General features: G+C 42.7%; 1 long non-coding RNA gene across 1 annotated transcript; it reads right to left on the bottom strand.

Annotated features, from left to right (window-relative positions):
• Positions 1-3,226: 3,226 nt before the first annotated feature.
• LOC139039643 (uncharacterized) lies at positions 3,227-7,464 on the bottom strand. The gene is made up of 3 exons (XR_011492986.1): positions 6,617-7,464; positions 4,152-4,319; positions 3,227-3,711 (listed from the first exon to the last, which is right to left on the bottom strand). It is a non-coding gene; the product is annotated as an uncharacterized lncRNA (long non-coding RNA).
• Positions 7,465-7,477: the final 13 nt, after the last annotated feature.

Below are 7,477 nucleotides of genomic sequence, written 5' to 3'. Positions count from 1 at the left end.
CAGCCTTCCTTTTTAAGGCTGAGTAACTTCATTGTATTCTATGTCTGCAGAGAAATGGACGGCAGAGGACGGGAGGGTTGGATGACATCACGGGCTCCATGGACATGAGTTTGAGTAAACTCCAGAGTGGGTGACAGACAGGGAGGCCTGGTGTGGTGCAGTCCATGGGGTCACAAACAGTCGGACACAACTGAGCCTGAGTGACGAACTGATGACATGTGTGTACCACACACTGTTTTCAATTCATCTGTCAAGGGACAAAATGGCTTGATTAATTTTCTAAAAGCTTTCTTTGAAACTAGTATTTTGACATATCCTTCTCTTTGAATTCTAAGAGATGTTTTTCTTTTGTAAAATGGAAGGAGGACTAGTGTGTAGTCAGACTTCTTCTCAAGCAGACCAATTTCAGGCAAGAGTAAAACGGAAGTTGAAAGATGGAAGCCATTTCCTTAAAACTGCAGGTCCCTTGGACTGTCTTCCAGGATGTGCAGGAGTATGCCTCTTCCACATGGAAGACCTCTGCTCTATGGTTCTGTTTTTGTCCTCCAAGGGCTCCATGCCTGTCCTGAAATCCTGTAAATGCCAAGGCAGCTGGCTTAATGCTATCTTCTAGCTGTTTCCAAAGTGCACTAGTGTTAGCTTAACCAAAAGCGTACAAACAACAGGCCAACAGACCACAAATACCTCTTCTGCTGACCTGTCAAAAGATGAAAACTTATTCCTTGCTCAATCTTGCAGCAGCAATCAGTGTCCAAATCACTGAAGGAAAGACTACATGGAGTTTGGACTTTATCAGGTAGGAAAAAACAAGAGATTTGCTTGTGGGTATATATTTTACCTAGATGATTTTGTATCTTTTCTTTTATGTCCCATGTTTGTCTCAGTAATTCACTTATTCAACAAATATTTGCCACAAATACTATGTGCCAAGCTCAACCCTAGACATTCAAGACATACTGATAAACAAAAATCTTACCCTCCTAGAGCTTGCACTCTGGCAGGGAGAAACACACAATAAAATAATACATACATAAATTACCCCGTATCATAGAAAATGATGAGCTGTATTAAAAGAAGTGAAAGTCTCTCAGTCATGTCCAACTCTTTGGGATCCCATGGACTGTAGCCCACCAGGCTCCTCTGTCCATGGAATTCTCTAGGCGAGAATACTAGAGTAGGTTGCCATTCCCTTCTGCAGGGGATCTTTCTGACCCAGGGATCAAACATGGTCTCTTGCACTGCAGGCAGATTCTTTACCATCTGAGCCACCAAGGAAGCCCAAATAACATATGGAACCTGGGACCACTTACGGTTGAAGTGAAGTGTTAGTCGCTCAGTCATGTCTGACTCTTTTCGACCCCCATGGTCTGCCAGGCTCCTCTGTCCAAGGATACTGGAGTGGGTAGCCATTCCCTTCTCCAGGGGATCTTCCTGTCCCAGGGATCCCAACTTGCAGGCAGATTCTTTACTGTCTGAGCTACTGGGGAAAATAGTGCAGGAAAAAAAAAATAATGCAAGAAAAATCAGGAATGAGGAATTGTACAATACTAAAATAGTGTTCAGTTCAGTCGCTCAGTCATGTCCAACTCTTTGCAACCCCATGGACTGCAGCATGCCAGGCCTCCCTGTCCATCACCAACTCCTGGAGCTTGCTCAAACTCATGTCCAACCATCTTATCCTCTGGTGTCCCCTTCTCCTCTGCCTTCAATCTTTCCCAGCATCAGGGTCTCTTCCAGTGAGTCAGCTCTTCCCATCAGGTGGCCAAAGTATAGGAGCTTCAGCTTTAGCATCAGTCCTTCCAATGAATATTCAGGACTGATTTCCTTTAGGATGCACTGGTTGGATCTCCTTGCAGTCCAAGGGACTTTCAAGAGTCATCTCCAGCACCACAGTTCAAAAGCATCAATTCTTCAGTGCTCAGCTTTCCTTATGGTCCAACTCTCACATCCATAAATGACTACTGGGAAAACCATAGCTTTGAATAGACAGACCTTTGTTGGCAAAGTAATGTCTCTGCTTTTTAATATGCTGTCTAGGTTTGTCATAGCTTTTCTTCCAAGGAGCAAGCGTCTTTTAATTTCATGGCTGCAGTCACCATATGCAGTGATTTTGGAGCCCAAGAAAATAAAGTCTGTCACCGTTTCCACTGTTTCCCCATCTATTTGCCATGAAGTGATGGGACCAAGTGCCATGATCTTAGTTTTCTGAATGTTGAGTTTTAAGCCAGCTTTTTCACTCTACTCTTTCACTTTCATCAAAAGGCTCTTCAGTTTCTCTTCACTTTCTGCCATAAGGGTGGTGTCATCTGCTTGTCTGAGGTTATTGATATTTCTCCCGGCAATCTTGATTCCAGCTTGTGCTTCATCCAGCCTGGCATTTCACGAGATGTACTCTGCATATAAGTTAAATAAGCAGGGTGACAGTATACAGCCTTGACGTACTCCTTTCCCAATTTGCAACCAGTCTGTTTGTTGTGATCCACATAGTCAAAGGCTTTGGTGTAGTCAATAAAGCAGAAGTAGGTGTTTTTCTGGAACTCTCTTGCTTTTCCTATGATCCAACGGATGTTGGAAATTTGATCTCTGGTTCCTCTGCCTTTTCTAAATCCAGATTGAACATCTGGAGGTTCTCTGTTCACATACTGTTGAAGCCTGGCTTGGAGAATTTTGAGCATTACTTTACTAGCGTGTGAAATGAGTGCAATTGTGCTGTAGTTTGAACATTCTTTGGCATTGCCTTTCTTTGGGATTGGAATGAAAACTGACTTTTCCAGTCCTGTGGCCACTGCTGAGTTTTCCAAATTGGCTGGCATATTGAGTGCAGCACTTTAACAGCATCATCTTTTAGGCCTTGAAATAGCTCAACTGGAATTCCATCACCTCCACTAGCTATGTTTGATGCTTCCTAAGGCCCACCTGACTTCAGACTCCGGGATATCCAGCTCTATATGTGATCACACCATCATGATTATCTGGATCATTAAGATCTCTTTTGTATAGTTCTTGCTTGTATTCTTGCCACCTCTTCTTAATATCTTCTGCTTCTGTTAGGTCTATCCCATTTCTATCCTTTATTATGCTCATCTTTGCATGAACTCTTCCCTTGGTATCTCTAATTTTCTTGAAGAGATCTCTAGTCCTTCCCATTCTACTGTTTTCCTGATAGCTCAGTTGGTAAAGAATCCGCTTGCCTAGAGTCCATGCTCTGCAACAAGAGAAGCCACAGCAATTAGAAGCTTGAGCATTGCAACCGGAGAGTAGCCATGGCTTGCCACAGCCAGAGAAAAAGTACACGCAGCAACAAAGACCCAGCAAAGGCAAAATGCTTCTTAAATATATGATTAGTTTAAAATAAGTAAAGGGAAATGCTTAAAGAAATTCTGTTTATCAGTAAGCTTTTATTGAAGGGCATGTTTGAAGCTGAGAGGCAATCAGGGGATAACCCACACTCTTCCCCTGGGTATCCCTTCCTTTAAATTTTGCTCAAATGTCATTCTCTCACTATTTTAGCGAAAGTTGCTCAGTTTTGTCCGACTCTTCTGGCCTAGAATTCTCTGGCCCAGAGTACTGGAGTGGGTAGCCTTTCCCTTTTCCAGTCCAGGGATCAAACCCAGGTCTCCCACATTGCGGGTGTATTCTTTACCAGCTAAGCCACAAGGGAAGCCCAAAGAAGTACCATATGATTCCGTTACTCCGCTTCTGGGTACTTATCTGACAAATAAGAAAACACTAATTTGAAAAGATATGTAGCCCTATGTTCACCACAGTATTATTAAAATTAACAATAGGCAAGATATGGAAACATCCTAAGTGTCCATTGACAGATGAATGAATAAAGAAGATGGGTCTATATGTACAATGGAATACTACTCAGCCATTAAAAGATGAAATCTTTCCATTTGAAACAATATTGAGGCTATTATGCTAAGTGAGATAAGTCAAATGGAAAAGACTAATAGCATGTGATTTTACAAATAGGTAGAATTTAAAAAAAAAAAAGTGAACTAACCAAACCAAATGAAAACAAACACATAGATATACAGAGCAGAGCATTGGTTACCAGAGGGAAAAGGGAGTGGAGGGAGGGTGAATGGGTAAAAGGGGTCAACTGTACAGTGACTGATGGAAACGAAATTTTTGGTGGTAAGTACCCTTGTGTAGTGCCTCCTCAGTTATGTCCGACTCTCTGCAGCCCCATGGATTGTAGCCTGTGAGGTTTCTCTGTCCATGGAATTCTCCAGGCAAGAATACCAGAGTGAGTTGCCATTTCCTTCTCCAGGGTTCCAACCCACACACCGAACCTGGGTCTCTTGTGTCTCCTGCATTGGTAGGCAGATTCTCGATCACTAGTGCCAACTGGCAAGCCCATAATATGGTACAGGGGAAACACATAATGTTATAATCCAGTGTTACAAAAACAAGAAAGAAACAGCTGTGAAGGAAAAAAGTATTAACATATAAAATGTCCACCTTCTTGCCTACAATTAACTTCCTTGTGTGATGAATGCTACTCTTTTTTTTAAGCATGAAATACCATAACGTTTGTGGGGAGACGTGGGTGCAGGGCAAGAGTAAAAGGAAAAATGTGTTGCAGGCTGAAGGAACAGCAAATGCAAAAGAAAAAAAGACTAAGAAAGGTATCTGGAGGCCAGATAATAAAGAATCCAACCACTGTGCTTTCCTTTTAGGATGACTGACTTCAAGTCCATTTCATAAATCAATTCTTTTAAGAAGCAAGCATTTCCTATCATCTGCCGTGGGCAGGATCATGCCCTCTGTAATTGCAGCTCACTTTGCCTTTATTCCAGAGTCCAGGAGCTGCAAATACTGAAGCCTGCGCGCCCTAGAGCTTGCGCTCTGCAACAAGCTAAGTCACCACAATGAGAAGCCTGTGCAGAGCAACTAGAGAGCAGCCCCTGCTGGCCACAACTAGAGGAAGGCCCACGCAGCAACAGACTAGCACAGCCAATAGACAAATAAACTGTTAAAAATAAACATACACCATGTGACGGGAATAGTCAAATTGAAAATGTAGGCCTGAGATTCTCTAATCAAAGTCTCAAGCTACTAATTTAAAAATACTTACTAATAAAACCGTACATTGTGTAGCCTTGAAAATGGCATAAAACCTGTATTCCTTGGCATAGAAAAATGTCCATGATAAACTATTATGTGAAAAAGTAGGTTACAAAACACTGTACACAGATCACAGTATGACCACATTTTCCTTAAAAGATAATGAAAATACATTTATAATTAAAACAACTAAAATCCAGTGCCGGCTACCATGAGATGAAATAATCTTACACTGTCCATGCAACCTGACACAAAGATTTTAGAAAGTTAATTTAGTAGTGATGAAAAATTTAAACATTGAGGAGTTCTTTTACCCAGAATTTTCACTTCTGATGAGTCCCGTGACTTTTTTTAAAAAGGACTTTTATTTATTTGTCAGTATTTAGTTATTTTTGGCTCTGCTGAGTTTTCATTGCTGTGAGGGCTTTTTCTCTAGTTGTGGCAAGCGGGGACTAGTCTCAAGTTGCAGTGCTCGGGCTGCCAGTAGTTGTGGCCCATGGGCTTAGTTGCTCTGTAGCAGGTGGGATCCTCCCGGATCAGGCAGGGATCCAACTCGTGTCCCCTGTGTTGGCAGGTGAGTTCTTTACCCCAGAGCCACCAAGGAAGCCCAAGAGTCCCAGAACTTTTAAAAGATATATGTACAAAGATGACCATAATATCAAAAAATTAGAAATGTGACCCAGGAGTGCTGCCTGCCCTATCAGTAAACAAAGGATGTTGGAGCCATCCAGCCACCACATGTCTGGATGGTGAGCCCTGAGAGAACACAGGATGGAAACCAGGGATGCCCACCATCTAGCAGCCAACTGCTGCAGCCATCCGCTCAGAAATAAACTATGGTTCATATAAACAACTGACTGTATCACTAAAAAGTGAGATAGATTCATATATATTGGCACAGACAGAAAAAAATACATTGTTTAAAAAAGTAGCAAACTAAAAAACAATATAATCACATGTAATATATTACATGTGCAAAATAATAGTAGCATTAGTATAACTATAAAAAATGAGACACGGGGACTTCCCTGGTGGTCCAGTGGCTAAAACTCCACGCTCCCAATGCAGGGGGCCTGGGTTCTATCCCTGTCAGAGGAACTAGATTCCACATGCTACAACTATGTTCACATGCCACAAATAAGACCTGGTGCAGTCAAATTAATAAATAAAAATTAGAAGGCATTAGCAACAAAATGCTGACAATTATTACAGAGATGAAAGTTGGAAGGCCCAATGGAAGTTACAAGTTCCTTAACTCTCAAAGTTTTGTATTTCTGTAAGCTCTAAACTTCGTATAAAAATACTTACTAATAATGTAACAACAAAAATTATGTATTCGATAGATATTAATAATAATAAAACAGCCATATGGGTTATTTTACAATCCAACCAGTGAAAAGTTTCCTCTCCAAGGAAAGTGTTGGGTTGCACACTACCCTTCCCCACCACCACCAGGGTGTGTTTGCACAGCTTCAAAACTGAAGAAACAGCCTGGAGTCAGCACAGAGACATCAATGGTTTAAGGGCAGGGAGTGCTTACTAGTCTGCAGCAAGGTCCTCGAGCGACACCCCACTGTGTACCTTGGAAGGAGGACAGACCACAGCCGCAGAATTCCCTCCCAGTGGAAGGGGGAGGTTAGCAGTTACATGGTGAAGTAACCGGGACATGACCCCCTCAGCAGCCCTTTGTTCAGCGGTCACAAGCTAGGGCCTGGGGCAACAGTATGTAGGAAGGTCAGTCGTGTGAGTAGGGTGTAGGTGAGGTAGACACTGGCTGACTAGGGCATGAGCAGGGGATGTACCTGACCACATAGAGGTTTTAAAAGTATCAGTTCCAAAAGGCTGGGCATTTAACCTTCAATTCTTCAGTTCTTCTAACTAGCCATCATGAACCTTTCATCCACAAATACATTTGAATGTCTCTGCAATCTATCGCTATTCAGACTCTAATCTTCATAAACAGAAGGCAAGGTGATGGCTGCACTAGAAATTTCAAAGACTCATATAAAGCAAAAGGACCTAAATTATTGTTTATAGGCAGTCACATGGTGATGAGGGCAGCAATTCGCTGAAAAGGACAAAAGATGACTGAGTAGAAGTCCCCGCCCCAAATCCAGAACCAAAGGTAATCCAACAGCCTCCGCCAGGCAAGAAACGAGATTCAGTTCAGTTCAGTTTCTCAGTCGTGTCCGACTCTGCGACCCCAAAACCGCAGCACGCCAGGCCTTCCTGTCCATCACCAACTCCCGGAGTCCACTCAAACCCATGTCCATTGAGTCGGTGATGCCATCCAGCCATCTCATCCTCTGTCGTCCCCTTCTCCAACCATAGGTAATCCAACAGCCTCCGCCAGGCAAGAAACGAGGTACACACGCACCAACCCACATGCACACACTCCAAC

The sequence above is a fragment of the Odocoileus virginianus genome, chromosome 19, assembly GCF_023699985.2.
Source record: "Odocoileus virginianus isolate 20LAN1187 ecotype Illinois chromosome 19, Ovbor_1.2, whole genome shotgun sequence".
NCBI lineage: Eukaryota > Metazoa > Chordata > Mammalia > Artiodactyla > Cervidae > Odocoileus > Odocoileus virginianus.
The sequence above is the reverse complement of the archived record's forward strand: the minus strand, read 5'-3'. Positions and strand labels throughout refer to the sequence as shown.